Source organism: Drosophila biarmipes, unplaced genomic scaffold, assembly GCF_025231255.1.
Source record: "Drosophila biarmipes strain raj3 unplaced genomic scaffold, RU_DBia_V1.1 ptg000009l, whole genome shotgun sequence".
NCBI lineage: Eukaryota > Metazoa > Arthropoda > Insecta > Diptera > Drosophilidae > Drosophila > Drosophila biarmipes.
The window spans coordinates 2,742,629-2,757,095 of record NW_026114530.1 but is presented as its reverse complement, the minus strand read 5'-3'; the positions used below and the strand labels follow the sequence as shown (position 1 = coordinate 2,757,095).

At 38.3% G+C, this 14,467-nt stretch overlaps 1 long non-coding RNA gene across 3 annotated transcripts; it reads left to right on the top strand.

The window, feature by feature from the left end:
• The first annotated feature begins 924 nt into the window (after positions 1-924).
• LOC122818964 (uncharacterized) lies at positions 925-14,222 on the top strand. Of its 3 annotated transcripts, XR_007765185.1 has the most exons (5): positions 925-1,059; positions 9,921-9,969; positions 13,850-13,991; positions 14,059-14,106; positions 14,169-14,222. It is a non-coding gene; the product is annotated as an uncharacterized LOC122818964 (long non-coding RNA). The 3 variants fall into 3 exon arrangements; XR_006368426.2 differs by lacking the exons at positions 13,850-13,991; positions 14,059-14,106; positions 14,169-14,222 and adding exons at positions 10,336-10,477; positions 10,545-10,597; XR_007765186.1 differs by lacking the exons at positions 925-1,059; positions 9,921-9,969; positions 13,850-13,991; positions 14,059-14,106; positions 14,169-14,222 and adding exons at positions 5,187-5,370; positions 5,664-5,805; positions 10,545-10,597.
• The last annotated feature ends 245 nt before the right edge of the window (positions 14,223-14,467 follow it).

The window sequence follows — 14,467 nt, the reverse complement described above, 5'->3', positions numbered from 1 at the left end:
CCACCGAACTCAGATTCGGCCCTCCCCAGGAAGATTTAGACGACGACGGCGCCTACAACAAACGAGGGCCAGGAGCTTGGCACTGTGTTGCCCCACATGGAGGAACAGGCCGTGGAACGAAACGCTTTCCACCGACGACATCGACCGGATACATCGACGCAGGAAGAACAAGTTAGATTTCTAAACCCATTCTAAAGAGGTCCAGGCCATCGTAGTACCACGAAGGATTCTGGAAGTAGTGTGGGAACAGCAGATCCACGGGCGCAAACCTATCTCGAGTTTGAGTTGAGTAGATTTGACAACCCTAGAGGGGTATCCAGTATCGCGGAGCACCACATCGTCATGGGAGACAATAAACCTATAAAACAGCGATACTACGGCGGTCGACTCCAACGCCTGTTATAATTCCAGAACGTGTGGACTAATGTGTAAAAAATGTGTAGAAAAGGGATTGACCACTGAGTGGTCCCTTAAGGGTCAATAAGTGGCTTGTGTATTTTTTACAAGTGAAAAAGAGTTATAGGAGAGGGAACAAAGCTATATGAATCAAACAAATTCATAAAGTGAAATATAAATTCATGTAAAACAAAAGTTAAAATAAAAAAAATGTATTTTCCGATAAAATAAAATAATAAAAGAAAGAAATGTATTATTTTTTTTATATTATTTTTGTTTATCATGTGCAATTTAGCTGCGGTGCAGCAGCAAAAAGTTTTCTTTCATTTCATAACCAGCATATTTTTTTAGGGCTTAAATATTTAAAAAAAAATATATAAGTACCCAATTACATATAAATTTAAATAAACTAAAATATTATTAGCAAAAGGTTTTATTGCAATCGAATATTCGATATCGATGGGTGCAATGTTAATAGTAACAGTTTGCCACCACTATCCAACGCTCGAGATATTAGGCCATGAACAGTAGTGCCGGCTACGTGCATTAGTTAAATGAGAGATTACAAACAAAATTTAGGAAATTATTAGTGTCTAATTGTTGGGCATTCAATACCGCGCATTTTAATAATCATATAGAAGTTTTAGATTTTTTAATTCAGAGGTGTTAGGTGTATGAACTAATGACGAACCCCCAGCTTTGCAAAATAGTGGTATGTTAAAAGACAAGCTTTGCCAATAACACAATTAGCCGCGAATGCGCCATAGATTTATTTAAAACTTCGAACATGTATGAGATAAAAATTAACTTTGAAGTTAATAAACTGCTATCAGAGTGAAAATCAGTTGGTGTTAGACATTTATAAGGACCGACTGTCAGCTCAGCTCAGGCCCATTTTGATAAGATATAATAATTTTGTAAATAAAACAGTTATTTGTGTAGGAGTTTTTCTGAGATACACAAAACCATAGAACTGTGATGATTATTTAAGTCCCTTGTTTTTAGAATTATGTAAATGTGAAAATTAGGGCTTGTATGCGATGCTACTGCCTGGACTTTTATTAGTGGAACACCAGGTCATACTTCCCGACATGGTTGGTCAAAAATCTCAGAGCGCAACTTCGCAGCTTCACTGATGTTTCCTTTGGTATGTACGGTCGAATTTGTTACGTAAAGCGTAAAAAATTTAGTGTGAACAAGTTGTTGCGAAGTCAAGAGACAAATTGCGGAAGTAAGTATTACAATTTAAAACTTTTTAACGTTAAATTGTATTTTGAGCTATATTACTTTCAGACATGTTTTTGTGTTTATAAAATGTGAAATGGTTTACCATTATTGTTAAATAATTTTTTTCAGTGACGTTTATTTTCTTAAATTTATTTTCTCCTTGCTTAATGCCCTAAAAATAAATTTTTTTTTCATTGTTGGGGAAATAATTCATCCTGTTGTGGAGCAAATAATTATTGTTTCGCAACTGGTAGGGCAGCGAGTGGAAGACATAAGCGTGAATGAGAAACAAGTTACTGATGCCCTTTCCAGACAACAGCTCAATGCAGTAGGGGATCAAGTAGCAAAGTCCTGCTCTGCCACAACGCACAGAGAGCGTTCGCTAACTTCAACTATTGAAATAACGGACAAGCCGCCTAATTGCTTCCAGAATCAAATCATTCTGGAAGAAACGTGCTTTTCGCGGAAACTTCTTACTTTTTGGAACAAAAGGCGATGTATAATTAACCTTATCTGCAAAGAGACATTACTTGACGAGCTCGATGAGAAACAGTCGTCCCCAAGGAAGTAATCCCAACACATTGCGACAACGAACCCTCTTTAAACTCGCATACAATATCGACCGTACTGACCGATCACTTTGGTGTTGGCATTTCAAATGCGCCACCCCTGCACAGTTACTCGAGTGGTCAAGTAAATCGCTTAAATACCACTTTTTTACAAATAGCCAGATGTAGAAAAACGTACAGGCATCCCATACTGGATCAGGAGCGCCCAGGCTGCATTCAGCGCCAGCAAAAATGCCTCTCGCCAAAACAGGGTTTTTGAAGTAGGCGACAAAGTCCTGGTAAAATTAAACCGAAGAATCGGTAACAAGTTTTCGTCGTTGGGTATGCAAATAAGCGTTGAAGCGGTGCTGAGGGTGACCATGACCCTCATTAATGGAATGGTGGTACACCAAGGCCACCTTAAGTAACACCATAAGGCTGTACACCTTTTATAGTATATAGTATGATAGTTTTGTTTTTAATAGTTATAGTTTTTAGCCACTTGGCATTAGTTAAAAAGACAGGTTTTTTGAAGTATTTTATTCTGGTGGTATGGAGTCTCAACATGAGCACAGTCTAAACAGATTTTACATTTACAGGTTCGAACTGATAGCCGCATCCTAGTATGGGAAGAGTTTTCTCATGTAACACACACGGCGAACCTTTTGGGAATACAGGCAAATCGGTATGGGTGACAAATTTTTGCAGTCTTACATGAGAAAGCTTCTGAGGGTATACACTGACCACCTTTGAGACCTGCTGGATTCGTTAGAAAGGGCACTACAGGAAAGTCAGATGCTTAGACTTCCTGGGTTCTATTTTAAAAGTTGTTCAGATGCAGAAAATTTTGAGAAAACAAGGTTCAAAGAAGCTCAGCTAGTAAATTCAAACAATAGACAAAAATAAAATCAACTTACTAAGAAGAGTCAATCAGATTCTAAACTTATCCAAAATTAAACTATTCGACTTAGCCTTAGCTAAAATCAATATCGGCAGCCCAAATATATTAAATCACACAGATTTAGAGTCATTTTGGCTGGAGGAGCAGCACCCACCAGCACCCCCATAAGGGATCTTTCGGCCGTCGTGTCCGTAAAAATATTTCAGTCCGCTAACGTTTTATACTTTTTAATAAAGTTTCTTAGGTCAAGAAAGAAAGCTTCCCAGTCGCCTAAGATAATGTAATCCTAAAGTTAAAGGTCGACGTCATCAAAACAGGAATTGCGCCACATCACCCGATGCCTCGTTATGATGGCTTGCAGCAATTAGTTCTTGCACCAGTGATCTAAACCCAGGAGGGATTGCACACTGCGAAGCCAAGTAACTGGCTTCCGATCAACCACGTATATGAGAGTACCATTATTATTAATGTCTGTTCAGCGCACGTTTGAGTTGATAACGGCTCAGAAGTCCTGATTTACTGAACGTACCTCATAACATTCAGCGAGCGTGCTGTAATCAATAAATCAAATATGTCAATCAAAATATAAAAAAAAGGTGTGGCGGGTTCACCATTGCTGAATCTAACCATCAGCCTCGAAGTTTTGAGTCTCCTTTATCTTCACCGCTTGAATGAACGTAGAACGTAGGAGGTTCATCCGGAAAGTTTGAAAGAAAGTTAATCACACTCTAATACAACCGATAGTGCTATCCATTATAGTAGTATTCTGCGCGTTGACTTGCATCTTGCTCACATGTCAGCGGGTCATCTTGGCAAGAAAATCAAGCTCAAGGAGGCCGAGGGCGGCCTTCATTTTTAAGATTGCGTAGTTAACAATAGTTAACAAAAATAATAAAACAAATAATAATTGATAACAATAATTAACAAAAATAATAAAATAAATAATAAGTGATACTATAACACTTATAATAAGCCTTATAAAAAAGGCACCATCCTAAAGTCCTTATTTTCAAGTCCACCCTTAATACGTACGCACTCCTGGATGAAAGATCATCCATAACGATGATTGACGACAAGCTACGGAAAGACCTTGGGACTGAAGGTGAGCGTCGATAATTTAACATTCAGTGGTTAGGAGGTAGAGCAACCAGACCGCCTATCCTATCCTAGGTTTCCCAGCAAGGCACGGCCCACCGAACTCAGATTCGGCCCTCCCCAGGAAGATTTAGACGACGACGGCGCCTACAACAAACGAGGGCCAGGAGCTTGGCACTGTGTTGCCCCACATGGAGGAACAGGCCGTGGAACGAAACGCTTTCCACCGACGACATCGACCGGATACATCGACGCAGGAAGAACAAGTTAGATTTCTAAACCCATTCTAAAGAGGTCCAGGCCATCGTAGTACCACGAAGGATTCTGGAAGTAGTGTGGGAACAGCAGATCCACGGGCGCAAACCTATCTCGAGTTTGAGTTGAGTAGATTTGACAACCCTAGAGGGGTATCCAGTATCGCGGAGCACCACATCGTCATGGGAGACAATAAACCTATAAAACAGCGATACTACGGCGGTCGACTCCAACGCCTGTTATAATTCCAGAACGTGTGGACTAATGTGTAAAAAATGTGTAGAAAAGGGATTGACCACTGAGTGGTCCCTTAAGGGTCAATAAGTGGCTTGTGTATTTTTTACAAGTGAAAAAGAGTTATAGGAGAGGGAACAAAGCTATATGAATCAAACAAATTCATAAAGTGAAATATAAATTCATGTAAAACAAAAGTTAAAATAAAAAAAATGTATTTTCCGATAAAATAAAATAATAAAAGAAAGAAATGTATTATTTTTTTTATATTATTTTTGTTTATCATGTGCAATTTAGCTGCGGTGCAGCAGCAAAAAGTTTTCTTTCATTTCATAACCAGCATATTTTTTTAGGGCTTAAATATTTAAAAAAAAATATATAAGTACCCAATTACATATAAATTTAAATAAACTAAAATATTATTAGCAAAAGGTTTTATTGCAATCGAATATTCGATATCGATGGGTGCAATGTTAATAGTAACAGTTTGCCACCACTATCCAACGCTCGAGATATTAGGCCATGAACAGTAGTGCCGGCTACGTGCATTAGTTAAATGAGAGATTACAAACAAAATTTAGGAAATTATTAGTGTCTAATTGTTGGGCATTCAATACCGCGCATTTTAATAATCATATAGAAGTTTTAGATTTTTTAATTCAGAGGAGTTAGGTGTATGAACTAATGACGAACCCCCAGCTTTGCAAAATAGTGGTATGTTAAAAGACAAGCTTTGCCAATAACACAATTAGCCGCGAATGCGCCATAGATTTATTTAAAACTTCGAACATGTATGAGATAAAAATTAACTTTGAAGTTAATAAACTGCTATCAGAGTGAAAATCAGTTGGTGTTAGACATTTATAAGGACCGACTGTCAGCTCAGCTCAGGCCCATTTTGATAAGATATAATAATTTTGTAAATAAAACAGTTATTTGTGTAGGAGTTTTTCTGAGATACACAAAACCATAGAACTGTGATGATTATTTAAGTCCCTTGTTTTTAGAATTATGTAAATGTGAAAATTAGGGCTTGTATGCGATGCTACTGCCTGGACTTTTATTAGTGGAACACCAGGTCATACTTCCCGACATGGTTGGTCAAAAATCTCAGAGCGCAACTTCGCAGCTTCACTGATGTTTCCTTTGGTATGTACGGTCGAATTTGTTACGTAAAGCGTAAAAAATTTAGTGTGAACAAGTTGTTGCGAAGTCAAGAGACAAATTGCGGAAGTAAGTATTACAATTTAAAACTTTTTAACGTTAAATTGTATTTTGAGCTATATTACTTTCAGACATGTTTTTGTGTTTATAAAATGTGAAATGGTTTACCATTATTGTTAAATAATTTTTTTCAGTGACGTTTATTTTCTTAAATTTATTTTCTCCTTGCTTAATGCCCTAAAAATAAATTTTTTTTTCATTGTTGGGGAAATAATTCATCCTGTTGTGGAGCAAATAATTATTGTTTCGCAACTGGTAGGGCAGCGAGTGGAAGACATAAGCGTGAATGAGAAACAAGTTACTGATGCCCTTTCCAGACAACAGCTCAATGCAGTAGGGGATCAAGTAGCAAAGTCCTGCTCTGCCACAACGCACAGAGAGCGTTCGCTAACTTCAACTATTGAAATAACGGACAAGCCGCCTAATTGCTTCCAGAATCAAATCATTCTGGAAGAAACGTGCTTTTCGCGGAAACTTCTTACTTTTTGGAACAAAAGGCGATGTATAATTAACCTTATCTGCAAAGAGACATTACTTGACGAGCTCGATGAGAAACAGTCGTCCCCAAGGAAGTAATCCCAACACATTGCGACAACGAACCCTCTTTAAACTCGCATACAATATCGACCGTACTGACCGATCACTTTGGTGTTGGCATTTCAAATGCGCCACCCCTGCACAGTTACTCGAGTGGTCAAGTAAATCGCTTAAATACCACTTTTTTACAAATAGCCAGATGTAGAAAAACGTACAGGCATCCCATACTGGATCAGGAGCGCCCAGGCTGCATTCAGCGCCAGCAAAAATGCCTCTCGCCAAAACAGGGTTTTTGAAGTAGGCGACAAAGTCCTGGTAAAATTAAACCGAAGAATCGGTAACAAGTTTTCGTCGTTGGGTATGCAAATAAGCGTTGAAGCGGTGCTGAGGGTGACCATGACCCTCATTAATGGAATGGTGGTACACCAAGGCCACCTTAAGTAACACCATAAGGCTGTACACCTTTTATAGTATATAGTATGATAGTTTTGTTTTTAATAGTTATAGTTTTTAGCCACTTGGCATTAGTTAAAAAGACAGGTTTTTTGAAGTATTTTATTCTGGTGGTATGGAGTCTCAACATGAGCACAGTCTAAACAGATTTTACATTTACAGGTTCGAACTGATAGCCGCATCCTAGTATGGGAAGAGTTTTCTCATGTAACACACACGGCGAACCTTTTGGGAATACAGGCAAATCGGTATGGGTGACAAATTTTTGCAGTCTTACATGAGAAAGCTTCTGAGGGTATACACTGACCACCTTTGAGACCTGCTGGATTCGTTAGAAAGGGCACTACAGGAAAGTCAGATGCTTAGACTTCCTGGGTTCTATTTTAAAAGTTGTTCAGATGCAGAAAATTTTGAGAAAACAAGGTTCAAAGAAGCTCAGCTAGTAAATTCAAACAATAGACAAAAATAAAATCAACTTACTAAGAAGAGTCAATCAGATTCTAAACTTATCCAAAATTAAACTATTCGACTTAGCCTTAGCTAAAATCAATATCGGCAGCCCAAATATATTAAATCACACAGATTTAGAGTCATTTTGGCTGGAGGAGCAGCACCCACCAGCACCCCCATAAGGGATCTTTCGGCCGTCGTGTCCGTAAAAATATTTCAGTCCGCTAACGTTTTATACTTTTTAATAAAGTTTCTTAGGTCAAGAAAGAAAGCTTCCCAGTCGCCTAAGATAATGTAATCCTAAAGTTAAAGGTCGACGTCATCAAAACAGGAATTGCGCCACATCACCCGATGCCTCGTTATGATGGCTTGCAGCAATTAGTTCTTGCACCAGTGATCTAAACCCAGGAGGGATTGCACACTGCGAAGCCAAGTAACTGGCTTCCGATCAACCACGTATATGAGAGTACCATTATTATTAATGTCTGTTCAGCGCACGTTTGAGTTGATAACGGCTCAGAAGTCCTGATTTACTGAACGTACCTCATAACATTCAGCGAGCGTGCTGTAATCAATAAATCAAATATGTCAATCAAAATATAAAAAAAAAGGTGTGGCGGGTTCACCATTGCTGAATCTAACCATCAGCCTCGAAGTTTTGAGTCTCCTTTATCTTCACCGCTTGAATGAACGTAGAACGTAGGAGGTTCATCCGGAAAGTTTGAAAGAAAGTTAATCACACTCTAATACAACCGATAGTGCTATCCATTATAGTAGTATTCTGCGCGTTGACTTGCATCTTGCTCACATGTCAGCGGGTCATCTTGGCAAGAAAATCAAGCTCAAGGAGGCCGAGGGCGGCCTTCATTTTTAAGATTGCGTAGTTAACAATAGTTAACAAAAATAATAAAATAAATAATAAGTGATACTATAACACTTATAATAAGCCTTATAAAATACCTGGATGAGTGATCATCCATGACGATGATCAACGACGAGCTTCGATAATTTTATATTCAGTGGTTAGGAGGTAGAGTAACCAGACCGCACGGCACAGTGAACGAGTTGTGAGCGGCAGTTCCTGCTGGTCCACCCGGAACAGACGGTTTCCCAGCAAGGCACGGCGCACCGAACTCGGATTCGGCCCTCCCCAGGAAGATCTAGACGACGACGGCGCCCACAAGAAACGAGGGCCAGGAGCTTTGTGTAAAATGCAAGTGAGGAGCCCCATTCAAGTCACAGCACCGTGTTGCCCCACATCGAGGAACAGGCCGTGGAACGAAACGCTTTCCACCGACGATATCGTCCGGATACATCGACGCAGGAAGAACAAGTTAGATTTCTAAACCCATTCTAAAGAGGTCCAGGCCACCGTAGTACCACGAAGGATTCTGGAAGTAGTGTGGGAACAGCAGATCCACGGGCGCAAGCCTATCTCGAGTTTGAGTTGAGTAGATTTGACAACCTTAAAGGGCGAGACGATAAACCTATAAAACAGCGATACTACCGCGGTGCTTCTATAGTTCTGCGCGCGGGAATGTTGACTCCAACGCCTGTTTTTCTGCTGGGTATGCGGGAGAGTAGGTGTCAGGAGCGTCGAATGCTGCCAGAAGGCGGGAAATACGCAGTCATAGCCGCAGAGCGATAATATACCGGACAACGTTTTTTTGAGTTGTACTAAAGACTACGAAACATTTTCAACAAAATTTGCCGAGCACTCATTGTTGAGTTATTCAGAGAGTTTATGTCACCCGATTTTATAATTCCAGAAAGTGTGGACTAATGTGTAAAAATCAATATATTATTGAACGCATGAAATAGTTACCTGAGGAAGAATGGGGAAGAGAGAGTTAAAGTAGGGGGGAAATGAAATACGTAGCCGGTCATTTCTTGCACTTAATCTGTAGTTTGGTGGGACTGGATCAACTAGCGAAATCGCCTTACACCGCACTGTAGTTCTCCACGGGGCCCGTGACCATTTCAGTGTAGGAAAGGGATCGACCACTGAGTGGTCCCTTAAGGGTCAATGAGTGGCTTGTGTATTTTTTACAAGTGAAAAAGAATTATAGGAGAGGGAACAAAGCTATATGAATCAAACAAATTCATAAAGTGAAATATAAATTCATGTAAAACAAAAGTTAAAATAAAAAAAATGTATTTTCCGATAAAATAAAATAATAAAAGAAAGAAATGTATTTTTTTTTATATTATTTTTGTTTATTATGTGCAATTTAGCTGCGGTGCAGCAGCAAAAAGTTTTCTTTCATTTCATAACCAGCATATTTTTTTAGTGCTTAAATATTTAAAAAAAATATATAAGTACCCAATTACATATAAATTTATATAAACTAAAATATTATTAGCAAAAGGTTTTATTGCAATAGAATATTCGATATCGATGGGTGCAATGTTAATAGTAACAGTTTGCCACCACTATCCAACGCTCGAGATATTAGTCCATGAACAGTAGTGCCGGCTACGTGCATTAGTTAAATGAGAGATTACAAACAAAATTTAGGAAATTATTAGTGTCTAATTGTTGGGCATTCAACCGCGCATTTTAATAATCATATAGAAGTTTTAGATTTTTTAATTCAGAGGAGTTAGGTGTATGAACTAATGACGAACCCCCAGCTTTGCAAAATAGTGGTATGTTAAAAGACAAGCTTTGCCAATAACACAATTAGCCGCGAATGCGCCATAGATTTATTTAAAATTTTGAACTAAAAAAAAATTTGGCTTAAGTTCCTTTTATAAGTCTATGTTATTTCGCGGGTATCAGGTGGCCAATATTTACATGTATGAGATAAAAATTAACTTTGAAGTTAATAAACTGCTATCAGAGTGAAAATCAGTTGGTGTTAGACATTTATAAGGACTGACTGTCAGCTCAGCTCAGGCCCATTTTGATAAGATATAATAATTTTGTAAATAAAACAGTTATTTGTGTAGGAGTTTTTCTGAGATACACAAAACCATAGAACTGTGATGATTATTTAAGTCCCTTGTTTTTAGAATTATGTAAATGTGAAAATTAGGGCTTGTATGCGATGCTACTGCCTGGACTTTTATTAGTGGAACACCAGGTCATACTTCCCGACATGGTTGGTCAAAAATCTCAGAGCGCAACTTCGCAGCTTCACTGATGTTTCCTTTGGTATGTACGGTCGAATTTGTTACGTAAAGCACATATGTTTTCTATTTGAGACAATCCTCTTTAACAGCCTTTAGTGTGAACAAGTTGTTGCGAAGTCAAGAGACAAATTGCGGAAGTAAGTAGTACAATTTAAAACTTTTTAACGTTAAATTGTATTTTGAGCTTTATTACTTTCAGACATGTTTTTTGTGTTAATAAAATGTGAAATGGTTTACCATTATTCTTAAATAATTGTTTCAGTGATGTTTCTTTTCTTGAATTTATTTTGTCCTTTCTGAATGCCAAAATAATAAATTTTTTATTGGGAATACAGGCAAGTCGGTATGGGTAACAAATTTCTGCAGTCTTACATGAGAAAGCTTCTGAGGGTATACACTGACCACCTTTGAGACCTGCTGGATTCGTTAGAAAGGGCACTGAAGGAAAGTCAGATGTTTAGACTTCCTGGGTTCTGTTTTAAAAGTTGTCCAGATGCAGAAAATTTTGAGAAAACAAGGTTCAAAGAAGCTCAGCTAATAAATTCAAACAATAGACAAAAATAAAATCAACTTACTAAGAACTAAAGTCAATCAGATTCTAAACTTATCCAAAATTAAACTATTCGGCTTAGCCTTAGCTAAAATCAATATCGTCAGCCCAAATATATTAGATCACTCAGATTTAGAGTCATTTTGGCTGGAGGAGCCCACCAGCACCCCTATAAGGGATCTTTTGGCCTTCTTGTCCATAAAAATATTTCGGTCCGCTAACGTTTTATAATATTTAATAAAGTTTCTTAGGTCAAAATAGGTCAAGATAATGTGATCCTTCAGTTAAAGGACGACGTCATCAAAACAGGGATTGCGCCACATCACCCGGTGCTACGTTATGATGGCTTGCAGCAATTAGTTCTTGCACCAGTGATCTAAACCCAGGAGGGATTGCACACTGCGAAGCCAAGTAACTGGCTTCCGATCATCCACGTAGATGAGAGTACCATTATTATTAATGACTGTTCAGCGCACGTTTTAGTTGACAACGGCTCAGAAGTCCTGATTTACTGAACGTACCTCATAACATTCAGCGACCGATAGTGCTATCCATTATAGTAGTATACTGCGCGTTGACTTGCATCTTGCTCACATGTCAGCGGGTCATCTTGGCAAGAAAATCAAGCTCAAGGAGGCCGAGGGCGGCCTTCATTTTTAAAAATGCGAAGTTAACAATGGTTAACAAAAATAATAAAACAAATAATAAGTGATAACAATAGTTAACAAAAATAATAAAATAAATAATAAGTGATACTATAACACTTATAATAAGCCTTATAAAATACCTGGATGAGTGATCATCCATGACGATGATCAACGACGAGCTTCGATAATTTTATATTCAGTGGTTAGGAGGTAGAGTAACCAGACCGCACGGCACAGTGAACGAGTTGTGAGCGGCAGTTCCTGCTGGTCCACCCGGAACAGACGGTTTCCCAGCAAGGCACGGCGCACCGAACTCGGATTCGGCCCTCCCCAGGAAGATCTAGACGACGACGGCGCCCACAAGAAACGAGGGCCAGGAGCTTTGTGTAAAATGCAAGTGAGGAGCCCCATTCAAGTCACAGCACCGTGTTGCCCCACATCGAGGAACAGGCCGTGGAACGAAACGCTTTCCACCGACGATATCGTCCGGATACATCGACGCAGGAAGAACAAGTTAGATTTCTAAACCCATTCTAAAGAGGTCCAGGCCACCGTAGTACCACGAAGGATTCTGGAAGTAGTGTGGGAACAGCAGATCCACGGGCGCAAGCCTATCTCGAGTTTGAGTTGAGTAGATTTGACAACCTTAAAGGGCGAGACGATAAACCTATAAAACAGCGATACTACCGCGGTGCTTCTATAGTTCTGCGCGCGGGAATGTTGACTCCAACGCCTGTTTTTCTGCTGGGTATGCGGGAGAGTAGGTGTCAGGAGCGTCGAATGCTGCCAGAAGGCGGGAAATACGCAGTCATAGCCGCAGAGCGATAATATACCGGACAACGTTTTTTTGAGTTGTACTAAAGACTACGAAACATTTTCAACAAAATTTGCCGAGCACTCATTGTTGAGTTATTCAGAGAGTTTATGTCACCCGATTTTATAATTCCAGAAAGTGTGGACTAATGTGTAAAAATCAATATATTATTGAACGCATGAAATAGTTACCTGAGGAAGAATGGGGAAGAGAGAGTTAAAGTAGGGGGGAAATGAAATACGTAGCCGGTCATTTCTTGCACTTAATCTGTAGTTTGGTGGGACTGGATCAACTAGCGAAATCGCCTTACACCGCACTGTAGTTCTCCACGGGGCCCGTGACCATTTCAGTGTAGGAAAGGGATCGACCACTGAGTGGTCCCTTAAGGGTCAATGAGTGGCTTGTGTATTTTTTACAAGTGAAAAAGAATTATAGGAGAGGGAACAAAGCTATATGAATCAAACAAATTCATAAAGTGAAATATAAATTCATGTAAAACAAAAGTTAAAATAAAAAAAATGTATTTTCCGATAAAATAAAATAATAAAAGAAAGAAATGTATTTTTTTTTATATTATTTTTGTTTATTATGTGCAATTTAGCTGCGGTGCAGCAGCAAAAAGTTTTCTTTCATTTCATAACCAGCATATTTTTTTAGTGCTTAAATATTTAAAAAAAATATATAAGTACCCAATTACATATAAATTTATATAAACTAAAATATTATTAGCAAAAGGTTTTATTGCAATCGAATATTCGATATCGATGGGTGCAATGTTAATAGTAACAGTTTGCCACCACTATCCAACGCTCGAGATATTAGTCCATGAACAGTAGTGCCGGCTACGTGCATTAGTTAAATGAGAGATTACAAACAAAATTTAGGAAATTATTAGTGTCTAATTGTTGGGCATTCAATACCGCGCATTTTAATAATCATATAGAAGTTTTAGATTTTTTAATTCAGAGGAGTTAGGTGTATGAACTAATGACGAACCCCCAGCTTTGCAAAATAGTGGTATGTTAAAAGACAAGCTTTGCCAATAACACAATTAGCCGCGAATGCGCCATAGATTTATTTAAAATTTTGAACTAAAAAAAAATTTGGCTTAAGTTCCTTTTATAAGTCTATGTTATTTCGCGGGTATCAGGTGGCCAATATTTACATGTATGAGATAAAAATTAACTTTGAAGTTAATAAACTGCTATCAGAGTGAAAATCAGTTGGTGTTAGACATTTATAAGGACTGACTGTCAGCTCAGCTCAGGCCCATTTTGATAAGATATAATAATTTTGTAAATAAAACAGTTATTTGTGTAGGTGTTTTTCTGAGATACACAAAACCATAGAACTGTGATGATTATTTAAGTCCCTTGTTTTTAGAATTATGTAAATGTGAAAATTAGGGCTTGTATGCGATGCTACTGCCTGGACTTTTATTAGTGGAACACCAGGTCATACTTCCCGACATGGTTGGTCAAAAATCTCAGAGCGCAACTTCGCAGCTTCACTGATGTTTCCTTTGGTATGTACGGTCGAATTTGTTACGTAAAGCACATATGTTTTCTATTTGAGACAATCCTCTTTAACAGCCTTTAGTGTGAACAAGTTGTTGCGAAGTCAAGAGACAAATTGCGGAAGTAAGTAGTACAATTTAAAACTTTTTAACGTTAAATTGTATTTTGAGCTTTATTACTTTCAGACATGTTTTTTGTGTTAATAAAATGTGAAATGGTTTACCATTATTCTTAAATAATTGTTTCAGTGATGTTTCTTTTCTTGAATTTATTTTGTCCTTTCTTAATGCCAAAATAATAAATTTTTTATTGGGAATACAGGCAAGTCGGTATGGGTAACAAATTTCTGCAGTCTTACATGAGAAAGCTTCTGAGGGTATACACTGACCACCTTTGAGACCTGCTGGATTCGTTAGAAAGGGCACTGAAGGAAAGTCAGATGTTTAGACTTCCTGGGTTCTGTTTTAAAAGTTGTCCAGATGCA